This window comes from Leopardus geoffroyi, chromosome B1 (assembly GCF_018350155.1).
Source record: "Leopardus geoffroyi isolate Oge1 chromosome B1, O.geoffroyi_Oge1_pat1.0, whole genome shotgun sequence".
Classification (NCBI taxonomy): Eukaryota; Metazoa; Chordata; class Mammalia; order Carnivora; family Felidae; genus Leopardus; species Leopardus geoffroyi.
In genome coordinates this window covers 100,427,056-100,443,032 of record NC_059327.1, presented here as the reverse complement: position 1 = coordinate 100,443,032, position 15,977 = coordinate 100,427,056, and the positions used below count along the sequence as shown (strand labels likewise).

Genomic DNA, 15,977 nt, shown 5'->3' with positions numbered 1-15,977 from the left:
GGCAGCACATAAATGAATTTAACAAATGATATTAAATTGTGAGGTATTATGAATATCATCCACGTCAGAAACTTTAGGCGAATGGAACCTACCGGACCAGAATACAGACAAGAAATTTATCATTCAACAAGGACACATACAGATGAAATTCGAGGGATAAAAATAATATGAATAGCACATATTTGAAAGTTAGTTCATCAAAATATTAATTCCAGGGAGTTTTAAAAATGATAGTATTACACTAGAAATGAATTTTCAAGGAAACAGTATGGTGGGAAAAAAGGACAACTCCGTTTACCAGGATTTCAGAATTAAATGTCAATTTAATTGGTGTGATGAAAACATTTCTCACAGAGTAGCATTCAGACAAATTAAGAATAACGTAGAAATAACAAGGTCTGTAGTAAAAGAGACTGCGAGTTCATCAACTGCGCAGAGGGCTGTGCGCGCCGCTGCGTCCTCCTGACTGGTCTTTTGCAAATGGCGCCCCCGGGGTCATCCGGGGGTCATATGGGGGTCATCCGGGGTCATCAGTTGTGCCTTCTTGCACCACGGCTCTTCTCTGATCGCTCTACTACTGGCTCCCTGTTCCAATGGCAGCCTCACTCAGTCCTGTCGCACAACTTTGTGCTTGCTTTTTTCTCTTTGCCAGGACTGTCCTTCACTTCTATCCCTGCTTTTCCCTTTGCCTGGAAAGTTCTTTCCATGGATACTCAACGTGACTTTGTCCATGACACGTTTCTTGATCACCCCACATTTCTTGACCACCCTATCTAAGTTTCATAGCTTTTATTCCTCTTTCTGGTTTATTTTTCTACTGAGTGCTTATTACAGCCTAACATACTCTACATTTTACGTATTTATTTTCTTTTATACATTAGAATGAAAGCTTCATGGAGATAGGAATTTTAGTCTGTTTTACTCACTGATAGTAGTGAACTGGCACATAATAGGTGTTGAGTTAATATTTGCTAAATGAATAATCTCATGAAGGTAAATTTGATGTCTGCTGCTTGCTAGACAATCTAGAAAGAGTTGAATTGACTCTTAGAAATTCTGGGTTTTAGGGGCGCCTGGGTGGTTGAGTTGGTTAAGCGTCTGACTCCAGCTAAGGTCATGATCTCACGGTTTGTGAGTTTGAGCCCCGCATCTGCGCTGTGCTGACAGCTCAGAGCCTGGAACCTGCTTCGGATTCTGTGTCTCCTTCTCTCTCTGCCCCTCCCCAGCTTGCACTCATCTCTCTCTCTCCCTCCCTCTCTCTCTCTCTCTCTCTCTCTCAAAAATAAACATTTAAAAAAAGAAATTCTTTTAATACCTGTTTTTTCACTTACTGGCTGTGCTAATTTGGCTAAACACTTAATTTTCCACATCCATAAAATGAGGATGATAATACAACCTTGACCACCTCCAAGATATTAGGAGGAACAGCTACATTTGCTAAGGAGTCCCATTACTGGCAAGATTTAACCTACAATTATTTGAATTAAATATCAAATTGTAGCATGGGTTTGTATAGATGATTTCCTACGTATTATGCTGCTCAGGATACTTTTATGTATTCCCCACAAAATGATTATTGATGGAGGCTTTCTAGTAAGGGGACATGCTTTCTATTTTGGAGACCATCTTTGAGATCGGTTGGCAAGTGTACTTTGCCCTTTGAGGGAGAGCCCTGGGCCACAGCTGGTCCTTCACCTGGGTAGATTTTGCCTCCCATTTGGCAATATCCACAGGTGTTTCTGATTGCCAGGATTGGGTGGTGGTGACAGTGCTATGGCATCTAGCAATGCTGCTGATAATCCTACAACACATACTGTGGTTTTTTGACAACAAATAATTATCCAACTCCAAAATCCTCCAGAGGCCCTTGGAGCTCAAGCATTTGCCACTCTCGGAATCATCTCCATGGACTCTAGCTTAGGAGTCACATAGTGAATTTCTTTGATGGAAAGATCTGGCAGTGGTCGTTTGGGAGGCTTCTGGGAAGTAGGAGTGTGTCAAGGAGCGCATAGGCACTAGCCAGTAAGACAGACAAAAAGAACCTCTGCGTATGCAAGCTAATACAATAGCAAAATCAGTAAATACTGCCTTGGTCACCTATATGTTTTAAAGGCTACAGAAAGAATTTCAAAATGACACAGTGCAAGAAAAACATGGCTTTGACCTCAAGTCTTCGTCAAACTAAAATGTGAAGAGAAAGCAATGGTAATTGTTGGTCTTTCAAATGAGAATTGTGGGGGTTAAGATTTAGGTTCACTTTATTTGAACATGGTTTTTCATCATTAAAATGATGTTTCTAGACTTCTCCAAATACATTTTCTGAGAAGAGAAAAGAGTGATAATTATTCCAGTGGTCTCAACTCTGTTCTTTTACTAGAGTAACAATTCTCTAAATGTCCTAATAGCAAATTGGATTTAATTCTGAACCAGAATAAATATGGCAGGAACTACAAATTTAGTTGGAAAATCAGGCAATCTGAATTATAGAAATAAGTATTTGTACATTAATCTGTAAACAATTGTAGCAACAATGTACTTAAACAGAGCTAACCTTATTGCGTAGTGATTCTGGGTAAGAAGGGGCCTTTTCTTTATAGAAACCCAAACCACAAAAATTCCCAGTTCTGAATTCTTTCTTTCTTTTGCGGCTAATACTGATTGAAGAAGCTCAAGGAATGCAGAAAATGCTCTTTCCTGAATAGGCTTTTTTCTTTTTTATTTTAAAGGAATATTTACATTTTATATAGATATGCGCCCAAAAGATAAGAAAAAGAGTTTTTAAAACGTATTTTTAATAGTGAATGTGACTTTTTGCCTCTGATTTCAAACAAGAGGCAGAGCAATGACACCTAAATAAACTAGTATTAAATTCAAGGACGTGCTCTTTGGATGTCTTTTGAAAGATTGCTCTTTATGTTTCTTCTTATATGGCTTCTCTATATGAAATTTTTTATACTACAGTACACACAGGCTGAATTTGCTTTCCTTTATACTTAACTAGGGATTTATTGTGTTTGGCTATTTAACGTAATAACATTAAAAGACATTGTTCTTTCCTCTTCCCATGTTTAGAATGCAGTTAATGAATATTTAATTCATGGCAACACTCAAGGGGTCTTAGGCTCATTTAGAAAAGACTGAATTTATAAGTGTATTAATATTTAGTGAATGTGCCTTATCACAGTGTGTCTCCGTTTTTGCTGTTCGTTCCCTCGTGATAAGGTTCCTGAGCAGCGCAAGTCTTCGGAAGTAAGCCCACAGGGCTCCTGGCAAGTTTATTTTGGGAAGGAAATAATCAATTTAGAGCTATTACTGCAAGAGTCCTTATCGAGCTCATTTCCTCATCTAATGCTTCACAAGCTAATATTACATGTTTAGTAACAACTTCAAAGGAACAGAACTGTGCTTTGTAGGTTTTATTAATGTGAAATTTCTCTGAGGGCACCAAGTGTTTGCCATTAACATGACTATAATCCACAGACTTGCAAACATAGGTCATAAAAGCTGTACTGGAGACCTGTCCTGCTATAGCCCAAGACACTATTAATGTGACTCTGTTACTGTTGGATTACAAGGGCTGGGGCTGAGGGTAGTATTGTGCTCACACTCTTGGTTTTTATGCACTCCTCTTCTCCATTACGTTCAACGTACTGAAAAGAGCGATTCAGCCCAAGAGCAATATAGCCAAAACAATGTACAGAGAGTTCTAGTTCACACTTAGATAAAGGTAGTGTGACAATGGCCTGCATTTCAAAGTATCATATACATTGCTTCTGTGTTTTGTTTTTTGTTTCTGATACGTTATCATATATGTTTCTCTATGGAACATTATCCACAGAGAGAAACATTTAATATTCCTGAGTAGAATAGCAGAAAAGAGTATATTTAGACATTGCACGTAAGACACTTGAAGGAAGGAAAGAGTTAGCTTCAAAGCAAGAGCCTACTGAAATTTCTTAATTAGAAACATGAGAGATTATATATATCTGCCAAATCAAGGTAACTTGGTGCCCATTTTAAGACACTATAGCATGATTACCTTTTGACTCTAAGAATGAAAATATGATTTCCCCTCATTATGTGTTTGACTAGACTAACAGGGCAGACTATTTCCTTTGTCAGCCAATAATAAACCCAGCTGGACAGAAATAAGGAGATTATTTTGCTATTTTGTCTCATGCAATTGCCCACTTGAATACGATTTCTTTTCTATTTCAAACTACCACCATCCTGTTCTCTTACAACCACCTCAAGAGGACTTCATTTTCATATGTTGGTTAAACCAGTTCCAGAAAAGTCATGGAAGGAGTGCCCGTGCTCAGTGCTGGTTAGGCTGTGTGGACACTCCTGCAAATGAGCCACAGCTGCATGTTTAGGATGGGTTTAGGGGGCCAGAGTGAGAAAACCAAAACATCCCCTGGAATTTGGCTAGTGTTTTAGGAAAAATAGGATAAAAATACGGAAATTATAGGAAAATCATTAGCAGTTGTTTGGTCATTTTTCTGTGTCAATAGACTTTTGTTTAATATTTTAGATATTTGAGCAGTACTGTAAGGGCTTTTGTTTCGTTTCCTTCACATTAAAAATAGCAAGTCGAGCAGCCAGATTTTCAGGGCAGGGTTATAAATTAGAAAAAGAAGAGAGAAGAAAATGATACGGAACCTCTAAGTTAAATAAACCCTTTTATCCAATTTAAGCTTTGTAAAAGGGAAGAGATACATCATAAGGGAGACTTTTATTTTTGTCTTACAGTTAGCTATCAAAAGGTCTCTATGATTTATATTTGTTTAGAACTCACATCCTTATTAATACAGGACTATTTTCAGAGAGGGATCTTCTTTCTGATTGAAACAAAAATGGCAAAACCCTAGATAAAATCTATGACAGGAAATTAAAGACAGACAAGCATTTTTTAAACAAATTATTATTTTATATTTTCATACAATTCTATGAAGGAAGTGTTTTGGGCATAGTTCTTCTGAAATTCAGATGCCAGAGAACTTTGGTATTTCATACCAGGTGAAGTTATCTTATTGTGAAAGTCAAATAAAGGGCAATTTTTGAAGAGAAAATTAAAAAAAAAACTTAAAAAACAGGTTTTTTTTTTTTTTACTGTTTGTTTTTGAGAGAGAGAGAGAGAGAGAGAGAGAGACAAAGTGCGAGCAGGGGAGGGTAGAGAGAGAGGGAGGCACAGAATCTGAAGCAGGTTCAGGCTCTGAGCTGCCAGCACAGAGCCCAATGCGGGGCTCAAACTCACAGACCATGAGATCATGACCCGAGCTGAAGTTAGACACTCAGTCAACTGAGCCACCAGGAGCCCCCATAAAAAACTTATTTTTAATTTTTTTCTTTTTTTAATAACTTTTTTCATTTCCCTACATTCAAATCTAATGCAACAGTTGATGTAGCACAGACATACATTTAGTTTATCTAAGTTTAATAATTACTTGACATAATAATTCCATATTTCCTCGTGTTCCTGTAAAATGGGTCACAACATCCAGGTACTCTCCCACCTGAACTGGGGTGCGAGTGCATTCACTTATCCCCAGGCCGGCTATTTCTTGAGCTCCATAATATTTTAATCTCATGAGGCTTGTAAAGAAATAATGACCTTAAATCATAAACCTAAAATCCTTTAGGAACTAGCAGAGAAGTTTAAAAAGAATCACTGTCCAGAAGTCCAGGTTTGATACTGAATGTTCCCCAATTTTTTCAAAGATTTTGATTTTCCCCCAGAGTTTCCTTTAAATCTTAGTATCACCACTATCTATGAGCTCTTCCCTTCATATGGTTATAAACATAAATATCTATATCTATTGTAAGATGCAGTTATTTTCATAGAAACTCTTTTCTGGGGCGCCTGGGTGGCGCAGTCGGTTAAGCGTCCGACTTCAGCCAGGTCACGATCTCGCGGTCCGTGAGTTCGAGCCCCGCGTCGGGCTCTGGGCTGATGGCTCAGAGCCTGGAGCCTGCTTCCAATTCTGTGTCTCCCTCTCTCTCTGCCCCTCCCCCGTTCATGCTCTGTCTCTCTCTGTCTCAAAAATGAATAAAACATTAAAAAAAAATTTTTTTAGAAACTCTTTTCTTCTGTTTTTCTTATTCCCTTTCTTCCTTCTATTTGTATCCATGAGTCTTTGTCTTAGAATTGGTAAAATGCCTACAAATCTTATCCTGTCTTGTCATAGAATGACAGATTTGTCCCCATCTAGTGCCTCTATGGGTGTTGGGTACAAGAGAGATGATACACAATTTCCACCAAATATGGAAATAAGTCATCTAGTTTTTTCAGAAGTTGGTACGTATATCATTGTCTAAATTTGTAAATTTCTCTGTAGGATATATTAAGATTCTGTAGAAATTCCCTTTTTTGCAGGTAAAAAGTGGCCAAATACTGCAAATTTTATCAGGTTTATTAATTTTAATGTCACACTTGTGTGTATCAGAGATGCTATACCGATTTCCATTGTTTTTCACTACAGAAAACCCCCAAAACATAAATATCTATTTTTATGTTTATATTTAGAACCCTCCCTATCCCAGCTTCTTGAGAAAACCACACTAAATATAATTAACATCATTTCGATGTTGAATTCCCTGATGCGTCATTTCACAATTGCATATGGTTTTTCTAAAACTTCAATTGCTTTCAGTTGTTACTGTAAATGGATGAAAATTTATAATAAAGCTTGCTGATGTTAGCTAAAGTTTGGTACCACAAATACATGAGAAAAAAAATTATATATTTTACAATGGGAGAGCTGTGAATGCATTAGCATTGTAGACTGGCCTATCTGATGATGCCACTTTTCAGCAACTTAATGAGCAAAATCTAATTTTCTCCACTGTAGTTCTGATGATTCATAGTTCCCTTCCTGCCTCTGGATCAAGATCATATTTTACCAAGAGTCCTGTTACACCTTCATTTGTTCACTTGAGAATTGCTTCCAGCAATGTTCTTTTTCCTGTTAACACCTGTACCAAGCTGTTGAGGAAATAATTTTCAAAGCATGCCTTGAAAAAGAGATTCTTGTCTCTTTGCTTTAATGGAAGGAACATTTCATCCAAACAGAAAAAAAACAGTGCATATAGAGCCAAACTGACTCATAGTTTCATCTACATATTTAATTTTAGTTATGTTGGTAAGATTACTTCCTATAGTGAAAAGTTTCCATGCACATAGCACACTGAAAATAGAACCCATGGCTTAATATATCTTATTTCCATGTCATTTATCACAATATATTCAGGAGACTTTCCCACACTTGAAGGAAAATAAAATTTAATTTACAATATTTTTTATGTTGGTACTCAATATTTGTAGTTGCTAGATTACATAAATAGCCTCATTTTTGAGAATGGTCAAAAGTAGTTTGAGTGTATACCAAATCTATACATCCATCCACCCATCCATCCATTCATCCATGTATCCTGTCCATCCATCATCCATCCCTCATTGTGTATATTCTTTTTTATTTTGAGAGAGAGGGGCAGGGGAGGGGCAGAGAGAGAGAGAGAGAAAGAGAGAGGGAGAGAGAGAGAATCCCAAATAGGCTCCATGCTGTCAGCACAGACCCTGACGCAGGGCTCAATCATGACCTGAGCTGAAACCAAGAGTTGGATGCTTAACTGACTGAGCCACCCAGGTATCCCTTACTGTGTATATTCTTTATGTGGAGATATTTGAGACTTCAGGATTTAGTCAAATATTTAGGACTTCTCATTTTCTGCAGAGCTGAAGAAAAGACAAGGGGTTGGCATTAGACAGAGAAATGGAGGCTGGAGCATAATTCTTTCTACATTGGTCTCCTGAAGGATGTGATTATTAAAACTGAGAAAAGGAGAAACAGAAAGAACCACACCATTTGTTGAAAGAAAGCCCACTCAAAAACAAGAATTATTACAATTTCACTTCTACAAACAGATGTGAAATGCATTACAAAGGAGCTCTATTATCATTTTCCTCCAGAAATAGCCAGTATGCAACACAGAAACCCTCTGACTTTTGCCTCTGCTTTTCTAATAGGAAATAAATCTTAGTAACAGCTAAGAGATAAAGGAGGGATTATCAGAAGAGGCTAGGTACCCAAATCAGGGTCTATAGAATGAAAAAATGAATACATAAAAAAAAAATCTCCATTAGAAAAAACAGAGAAGACAGATGGCAAGAGAAACATACATTTAAAATGACAATAAATAGGAGATTGATTCAAGAAGGAAAATTATAGTATTTGGGCTTGGAACTGGGTAAGAATCTCTAGCTCTATCTACCTGTGTATACTCAGGCAAATTATTTAAATGCATTGGAGCACCTGGGTGGCTCAGTTGGCTAAGCATCCGACTACAGCTCATGTCATGATCTTAGACTTTGTTGAGTTCGAGCCCCATGTCCGGCTCTGTGCTGATACTCAGAGCCTGGAGCCTGCTTTAGATTCTGTGTTTCCCTCTCTCTCTTCCCCTCCCCTGCTCACGCTCTGTCTCTCTCTCAACAAATAAATAAATATTTAAAAAAACCCAGAAAAACAAAAATGTGTACCATGGTACCATGGTGAAGAACCTTCCTTATATTACTGTCTTCTGGATCTAGGTTTTCCCTCTCAGAAGTAACCATTGTTATCATTTTCTTATTTTATTTTTTTTTTTTTAGGGGGAGAGGTAGAAAGAGAGGAAGAGAGATTCTTAAGCAGGCTTCACACCCAGTGCAGAGTTGAACTTGGGACTTGATCTCATGACCTAAGTCAAAATCAAGAGTTTGAGGCTTAATTGACTGAGTCATCCAGGTGCCCCTCCTGTGTATCTTTTCAGACATAATTTGTGACCATATAAGCAAGTGTATAAAGGCATACGTTTTTGTACATATGACACACACACACACACACACACAGTGGCACATGTACTATTTCTGTGACTTGCCTTTTTTACTTAACAATTAACTTTGTAGATTGTTCCATTTCAGTACTACATAAGTTTCTTCATTCTTTCAGATGGCTGCATAGAATTTCATTTTGTATGTAGGTACAATTTATTTCACTATTCCATGGGTGTATACTTAGCTTATTTTTAATCTTTTGATATTATAATTTTGAAGTGAATAACCTTGTACATACCACCCTTTTTTGCATCGCTAATATATCTGTAAAATACTAGAACTGGAATTGCAAGATTAGAGGGCATTTATAATTTCTTTTTGGGGGAATGTAAATTTTTTCAATCTTTAGTATGTAACACACCCCACATGACATAATTGAAAAGAAACAACAAAGTAGGCAGAATGACCCCCTTTCAAAAAAAAAAAAAGAGAAGAGAAAAAAAGAAAAGTTCACATTCTTATCTCCGGAACCTGTGAATACAATACATTACCTTACCAAAAAATAAAATAAAATAAAATAAAATAAAATAAAATAAAATAAAATAAAAGACTTTGCAGATGTGACTAGGGTTAAGGACCCTGAGATGGGGAGATTATCCTGTATTATTTGGATGAGCCAAATCTAATCACATAAATCCTTAAATTGGAGAGCATTTCCCAGCTACAGATAGAGAGAGACATGAAGACAGATGGAAGATTAGAGAGACATTGTGTTGCTAGATGGAGAAAGGGGACTGCAAGCCAAGGAAGACATGTGGCCTTTGGAAGCTGGAAAAGGCAAGGACATAGATTCTCCCCTAGAGCTTGCAGAAAGGTATGTAGCCTTCTGGTCACCTTGCTCTTAGCTCAGTGAGACCTTTGTCAGACTTCTGACCTACAGAATTGCAAGGTTATAAACCTATTTTGCTTTAAACTTTGAATTTTATGGCAATTTATGAAAGCATCAGAGAGTACTAATAAAGGGGAAAAGATAAGAATAACTATCTACATTCCCCTTCTCCTAAGTAAACTAACTCATTCCTCTCACCAGATGGAATCATTTTCGCCTTCTTGGGCATGCTTTCCGAGACATTCTGTGCATTTACAAGCATTTACATACATTATGTCATGGATTCTAAGGCACATATTCTTTTCCTTTTTTTATTTTTAAATGTGCAATTAGGATGCATCTTAGAATCAAAGGTTTTCAAAACTGAGTCCTTCTAGAGGATTTATATTTGCTTCTGCCAGTCATCTGAAATCCTACCAACCAGAGACTACTCCAAATTAAATTATCTAAGTTAAAACTCTTCTGTTTTGTTGAACTACATCGAGAATGTGAATTGACTCCACAAATTTGTGTGAATATCAGCTTATGGTTCAAATTCCAGGAAAAGATTATTTTTCTCTCTCCGAGTAGTGTCAAGTTTGAGACATGCTAGTTTCCTGCTATCTCCCCATATGATGGGTTTACTTTTCATTTAACCTTTAGTGAGGATGTAGCAATTTGGTGACTCACCTGTATGTGTGTATTATTAATTAGATTCTCAGTCTTTGTTGTTTGTCCTTCCTGCTAATATAAATTGCAAATTGCAATTGAAAGTTTCTTAAATTTGATGAAATGTGCTATGTAAGAAAATTTCATTCCGTGGAAATATTTGTGTTTTCTTATGTGTTATAATCTTTGGGGATCAAAAGATTCTGCCTAACTGTTGTTTAAAAGAGATAGCGGGAATCATTGCAACCATACACATAAAGACCATTCTTTATTCTCTACCATTTAATCTCAGATATAGACCATCGCTAATATGAATCTCATCAATAACAAAGAGGAATATTGACTTTTACTTGCCTGAATGTTGGTACATGTAAAAAGAGGATAGCTTTCCCATGCAATCTGGACTGGTTGCTCCCTGTATAGTCTTTATCCAGGGCATTCTCTTCCCTCACCTCTCTTCCTGTGTTGGACCATGTTTACTATTGCTCATGCTTTCTCTTTCATGGTCAACTTCATTTTGGTAGAGCATCTTGCCAATGCTTTCTGGGAGCAAGAGGTGAGAGATAACTTTTCAAAGATAATTTATGTCTCAAAATGTCTCTATTGTAATCTTCCTGTATTCGCTTGTTATTTTGGATGAGTATAGGAATCTGGATTGGAAATAATTTTTCTTCAGCATTTTGAAAGCATTGCTGTGTTGTTAGTTCCCAGCGGTGATGTTAGAGGGTGAAGTCATTTTGATTCCTAATTCTTTGTATGCAACCTGATGTTTGTTTTCTTTTGCTTTTGTTTTACCTTTTATTCCAGAAGCTATTAAGTTTTTCTCTTTGTCTGCATTTTTGCACAATGTTACAGTAATGTGCCTTACTGTGGGTCTGCTTTCTTACACTGTGTTGGGCACCAAATAGACCCTTCCATTCAGAAACTCACGTCTTTCAATCCTGTGGTATTACCTTTAATTATTTTATTAATCTCATCACTCCATTTTTCTATATTCCTTTGACCTCTTTGCAACCCCTATTGTTCAGGTGTTGAACCTCCTAGAATGGTCTTCCACTTTTCTAATCTTCCTCTCCTATTTTTCATCTCTGTGTTCTTCTGCTCTATATGCTGGGGCTAATTTCCTTAACTTTATGGTATTTTCTTATTTTTAAATTTTAAAATTTATTTTATTTTGTTTATATATTTTATTTCAAAATATTTTTTTCCTATCATGCTTTACATTTTAAGAGCTTGTTCTGTTCTTTAAATATTTTTTTTGGAGGATGTACATCTTGCTTCATGAATATGCTTTATTGTCTTACTGCTCTGCTGATACCAATGATGATTTCTTTTTAAAGTGCTATCTTTTAAAAATATGTCAGATTAGTGTCCATTCATTCCAAATTTTTTTTTATTCCTTTTGGTTGGCTTAATCTCTATCTCATATAGGAGAAGCTTTTCTCATATGGAAGTTCTGGGATCTCTGGTCACGATTAAGAAGGAATAAAAAACAGTGATTGGAAGTATTAGACATATGGATGAGATTGCCAGCCTCAAACTTCAGTATAGGGTGATCTAGGAGAGCTAATAATGGTTTGCATGTCAGGTAAATTCCTTATTTTCATTGGGTACTTAAAGTTTAACCATGTGTGGAATCTTCCTTTCCAGATAATTACTCTTTTATCTTCTCCAGACAATAAAACTTGAATTTCTTCAGAAAGAGTAGCCACCTGAAGTCATAGAGTAGGAGAATGTACTTTGGCTTTAGGGATCTAACTGCTCCTTAAATGCCTTTCTTCCATCTTTCACCTTATTTTAACATCACACCCTTCACTTTAATTCTAAAGTTACCCAATTCTGCTGCACCTTGAGACTTATGGAGAGTTTCCAGTTTAAATTGGATTGTCTCTCGGATAAATTGTATGACTCTCCACCAATTTTTGTTTCTTTGTTGATAGCTTGTTATCTTATTTCTTCCAGATGCTTGAGAATTTTTTCTTTGAATCTTCAAAATTAAAACATTTTTCCTCTGTATATTAGAAGGCTTTTCAATTTTGTCTTCCATGTCATTAATTCAATTTTTTCAAAACAAATTTGTCTCCAATATTCATTTTATTTGAATATTGCATTTGGGTTTTTTTCCATCTTTATAGAGATACTGTTGACCTACAACATTGTATAAGTTTAAGGTGTACAATGTGTTGATTTGATAAACATATATGACAAAATAATTATTGTCACAGCATTAGCTAACACTTGCATCACTTTACATAATTACTCCTTCATTTTTATGCTGAGAACATTTAAGATTAACTCTCAGCAACTTTCAAGTATATAACACAATATTATTAGAGATAGTCACCATGCTGTACACTAGATCCCCAGAACTCAGTCATCTTAAAACTGGAAGTTTATATTCTCTGACCAACATCTCCCCTCTCCCCACCATCCCCTCTTCATTTTGTTGATGATTTCCTTTGCTGCACAGAAGCTTTTAAGTTTGATGTAATCCCACTTATTTATTTTTGCTTTTGTTGCCTTTGCTTTTGGTACCATATCTAAAAAATCACTGCCAAGACTGATATCATGGAAGTTACCCCTTATGTTTTCTTCTAGAAGTTTTAGTTTCAGGTCTTATGTTTAAGCCTTTAATCCATTTTTTAATATGAAATTTATTGTCAAATTGGTTTCCAACCTTTAATCCATTTTGAGTTGCTTTTTGTGTATAGTGTAAAAAGTGGTCCAGTTTCATTTTTCTGCATGTGGCTATTCAGTTTTCCCAACACCATTTATTGAAGGGACTCTACTTTCCTACTTTTGAATATTGAATTCTTTGTTTCTTTGTGATCTTTTTTCATTTCATTCTCTCTCATTTAATCTCTCTCTTTCTTTCTGAGAGAGAGAGAGAGAGAGAGAGAGAGAAAATGAGCTGGGATGGGGAAAAGAGAGAGGGAGAGAAAATCAGACTCCACACTGTCAGCACAGAGTGTGACACAGGGCGGGATCCAGTCCTACAAACCATGAAATCATGATCTCAGCCAAAATCAGGAGTTGGACACTTAACAGACTGAGCCACCCAGGCGCTCCTCTTTTAATTTCTTTTTAATCTCTTCTTTTTAATAGTATTGTCACTTCCATATGAGTGGACATATTACTATTATTGTTCACTCTAATTCTACCAAGCTTACAATGAGTAGAAATTGCTCTTATAATCTGGCAAATATTTGATGGTTAGTCCTAGGCTTTGATTAATTCCTTTAATTTCATAGTATACAAAGATAATTTAGTGAGAGGTTGGGAGATGTTCTACCAGGATTGACAAATAAATTCTATATTAATTCGGTGATTAGGCTTTTAATATGTATAAGTTAGTACAACTGAGTACTTTTTCCTTGGTTCCGTCACTACTTCATGCTCATAACAGGAACATATGTCTCATGGTAGTAGACACATGAGATGAACCGGTGTAGCATCCAAATGAACCTCAATTAGAAGGCTTGTCAACATTCCAGAAATAACTGACATACAGCATCGTCTCAGACGTTTGCCACTCCTTTATATCAGTGCTATAGAATCACTGAATTGTACAAAAGGTAGACTTTGAGGCACACCCTTGTTTTACTGATATGTATACAGAGGTTAAAAGACTTTAAAAGAAGGATGAAAGGAAGGTATTTTATCTAGTTTGATATGGAAGAGACAGAAGTTAGAGTTTTTCACGGCCTACTTAATATCCATTTCACGGTGATGCCCGTGGTATCCTGCCTAGATAGAGCGGGAAGCAGGCCTTCCTTGTGGTTTCTTCGATTAAAGCAGAGACTTACTCGGGGCGCCTGGGTGGCTTGGTCGGTTGAGCATCCAACTTCGGCTCGGGTCATGATCTCACGGCTTGTGAGCCCGTGTTGGGCTCTATGCTGAAGGCTCAGAGCCTGGAGCCTCTTCAGATTCTGTGTCTTTCTCTCTCTCTCTGCCCCTCCCCCGCTCACACTCCATCTCTCTCTGTCTCTCAAAAATAAATAAAATAAAAACATTAAAAAAAAAATTAAAGCAGAGACTTACTCATTAACTAACTCAGCATGGGATTCTCTTTTCAAGGGGATGACTAGAGGGTGACAGAGTCCAGGGCTTGACACACCTTTACTGAAGCCTTGAAACCTAAGGGCTTTAAATGGTTTTCCAGCGGGGACCACTCTAAGACAACTCAGGGAATGTATGGTGCAGGTCTAGGGAAAAAAAAAATTACAGGGCTCAGCTTATGATTCTCCCTGCAGAGAGAAATGTTGAAAGATGACCTTGTGCTGGCTTTGGCAGCACATATGCTAAAATTGGAACAATACAGAGGGTAGCGTGGCCCCTGTGCAAGGACTACATGCAAATTCGTGGAGTGTTCCATATTTTTTTTTTAAAAAGAAAGAAACAAAAGAAAAAAGTTATCTCCTATCTTTCTCCTTTTCCCTGTTAGCCTGCTGTCCAGTTAACATAGAGCATTGTGAATAAAATCCTGCTTCACGAAAAATGGTGTGAGTCTTCCAGTCTGACCCCAGTTCCCAATTCTCAGTGGAGCTTCAGCCTGTTTTTTGTGAAAGAAAGTCAGGTCTAATTTCTCCTAATTTCCCTTTGAATAAACTTCAAAATTGCCAAAGCGAACCTAAGGATAATTTTATGACAGATCAGTCTTAGAGATTTGCTGAGGGGAAGGTCTAAAAATCAAATGCAGCAGGCTTGATTTGTACCCTGGTTTGTTGTGGTTATCCTGCCCACCTGCCTTCACTTTCATGACTTGGGAATAAGAACTGATTTCTCTTTCAGGAGATGGGGGAGAAAAGGAAGCAATTAGATTGTATAATTTAGGGAAAGGAGCTAGAATAAGTAACTACCAGAGAACAGAACTGAAGGATAAGGATTTTAGGATTTCTGTTGCTGTTACTTATTTGTTTCCTTGAACCTTAAGGCCATTTGACTTGAATGGGGTGTTTACAGCTTTGAACTACCGAAAAATAAATTTGGCAAATACAATTATTTAATGTTTATTTATTTATTTTTGAGAGATAGAGGGCAGGGCAGAGACAGAGGGAGACAGAGAATCCCGAGCAGGCTTCGCACTGTCAGCTCAGAGCCTGATGTGGGGCTTGAACTCACGAACCATGAGATCATGACCTGAGCAGAAATCAAGAGTCCAATGCTTCACTGACTGAGCCACCAAGCACCCCAGAAAATACAATTTTTAAGTGAAGTCATTTAACTCATTCTCTTTTTTTTTTTTTAAATTTTTTTTTTTTTTTCAACGTTTATTTATTTTTGGGACAGAGAGAGACAGAGCATGAACGGGGGAGGGGCAGAGAGAGAGGGAGACACAGAATCGGAAACAGGCTCCAGGCTCTGAGCCATCAGCCCAGAGCCCGACGCGGGGCTCGAACTCACGGACCGCGAGATCGCGACCTGGCTGAAGTCGGACGCTTAACCGACTGCGCCACCCAGGCGCCCCTAACTCATTCTCTTTTCCTCCACATGCTATATTCCAAGGTGCCCAAATTCTTAAGGCTTTGCTTATAAAGCCATTCAGAGGTGTATGGATTACAACAGGACACATCTTGATTCCATTTCATTCATAGTTTTTTAATTAAAAACATGCATTCTTGTATTCATTTT

General features: G+C 37.2%; 1 long non-coding RNA gene and 1 other non-coding gene across 2 annotated transcripts in view; both read left to right on the top strand.

The window, feature by feature from the left end:
* LOC123592780 overlaps positions 1-15,977 on the top strand; it is a 110,136-nt gene that overhangs the window by 68,063 nt on the left and 26,096 nt on the right. The window lies entirely within an intron of this gene.
* On the top strand, positions 14,624-14,727 carry LOC123596577. Its single transcript, XR_006711749.1, has one exon. It is a non-coding gene; the product is annotated as a U6 spliceosomal RNA (small nuclear RNA).